This window comes from Babylonia areolata, chromosome 30 (genome assembly GCF_041734735.1).
Source record: "Babylonia areolata isolate BAREFJ2019XMU chromosome 30, ASM4173473v1, whole genome shotgun sequence".
Lineage (NCBI taxonomy): Eukaryota > Metazoa > Mollusca > Gastropoda > Neogastropoda > Buccinidae > Babylonia > Babylonia areolata.
The window spans coordinates 22,864,722-22,867,221 of NC_134905.1; positions in this window are offsets into that span (position 1 = coordinate 22,864,722).

A 2,500-nucleotide genomic window follows, 5' to 3' on the forward strand; every position below is an offset into this window, starting at 1 on the left:
TAGTTGTAACAGTAGCAGCAACAACAGGAGAGTAGTTGTAACAGTAGCAGGAGGAACAGGATAATAGCTGTAACAGTAGCAGCAACAACAGGAGAGTAGTTGTAACAGTACCAACAACAACAGGAGTAGATGTAACAGTAGCAGCAGCAACAGGAGTAGTTGTAACAGTAACAGCAGCAACGGGAGTAGTTGTAACAGAAGCAGCAACAATAGGAGAGTAGTTGTAACAGTAGCAGCACCAACAGGAGAGTAGTTGTAACAGTAACAGCAGCAACGGGAGTAGTTGTAACAGTAGCAGGAGGAACAGGATAATAGCTGTAACAGTAGCAGCAACAACAGGAGAGTATTTGTAACAGTAACAGCAGCAACAGGAGTAGTTGTAACAGTAGCAGCAACAACAGGAGAGTAGTTGTAACAGTAACAGCAACAACAGGAGAGTAGTTGTTGCCATAGCAGTAACAACAGGAGTAATTGTAACAGTAGCATCAGCAGTAGTTGGAGCACTAGCAGCAGCGAAAGAGTAGTTGTAACAGTTGCAGCAACAACGGGAGTATATGTAACAGTAGCAGCAATCACAGGGGAGTAGTTGTAACAGTAGCAGAAGTAGGAGGAGTAGTTGTAGCATTGCCAGCAGCAGAAACACACACACACACACACACACACACACACACACACACACACACACACACACACACACATTCTATGTATTTGTCTTATTTCCTGTCTGTGTGTCTGTCTGTGTGTCTGTCTCTCGTGTGTATGTGTGTCTGTCTGTGTGTCTATGTGGCTGTCTGTCTGTCTGTCTGTCACACACACACACACACACACACACACACACACACACACATAGGCACACATTCAACACGCACACACACACACATTCAACACGCACACACACACACACATTCAACACGCACACACACACACATTAAACACACCACACACACACACACACATTCAACACACCACACACACACACATTCAACACACACACACACACACATTCAACACACACACACACACACACACACACACACACACACACATTCAACACACACATACACACAAACACACATTCCACACACACACACACACACACACACACACACACACACACACACACACACACGTGCGCGCGTGCATTTACGACTGTCCCCAATACCTGAGGGCAAAAACTGGCATCAAGGCAGGACTGAATAGACAAGGTATTAAACGCTGATCCTTTTTGAGCAGGCAGTGTCGTAATAGTAGCCCCCCACACCCCCACGCCCTCCCCCTCCCCAAAGCTGTTTTAAATTAAAAGACATGTTGCTCGGATGTTGGGGAATCGCTTCTTCGGGATGGGAATGACCAACTTTGGCACGACTGATTCAGTTGTGAAAACTACAGTGCTATGTCGGTAATTATAGTGGGTAAAACATTTTGTGGTTTGTCGGTAATTATAGTGGGTAAAAGATTTTATGGTTTCTCGTTAATTATAGTCGGCAAAAGATTGTATGGTTTGTCGGTAATTATAATGGGGAAAACATTTTATGGTTTGTGGGTAATTATAGTCGCCAAAAGATTGTATGGTTTGTCGGAAATTAGAGTGGTAATTATTGTCGGCAAAACATTTTATGGTTTGTCGGTAATTATAGTCGGCAAGCGAATTTATGGTTGTCGGTAATCATAGTGGGCAACATATTTTATGGTTTGTAGGTAATTCTAGTCGGCAAACGATTCTATAGTTAGTCGGTAATAATAGTAGGCAAAAGATTTCATAGTTTGTCGGTAATTCTAGTCGGCAAAAGATTGTATGGTTTGTCGGTAATTCTAGTCGGCAAAAGATTGTATGGTTTGTCGGTAATTCTAGTTGGCAAAACATTTTATGGTTTGTAAGTAAATATAATGAGCAAACGATTTTATGGTTTGTGGGTAATTCTAGTCCGCTAACTATTTTATGGTTTGTTAGTAATCAAAGTTGGCAAAAGATTAGATGGTTTGTCGGTAATTATAGTGGGCAAAAGATTTTATGGTTTGTCGGTAATTATAGTGGGCAGAAGATTTTATGGTGTGTCGGTAATTATAGTGGGCAGAAGATTTTATGGTGTGTCGGTAATTATAGTGGGCAGAAGATTTTATGGTGTGTCGGTAATTATAGTGGGCAAAAGATTTTATGGTTTGTCGGTAATTATAGTGGGCAAAAGATTTTATGGTTTGTCGGTAATTATAGTGGGTAAAAGATTGTATGGTTTGTCGGTAATTATAGTGGGTAAAAGATTTTATGGTTTGTCGTTAATTATAGTCGGCAAAAGATTGTATGGTTTGTCGGTAATTATAATGGGGAAAACATTTTATGGTTTGTGGGTAATTATAGTGGCCAAAAGATTGTATGGTTTGTCGGAAATTAGAGTGGTAATTATTGTCGGCAAAACATTTTATGGTTTGTCGGTAATCATAGTGGGCAACATATTTTATGGTTTGTAGGTAATTCTAGTCGGCAAACGATTCTATAGTTAGT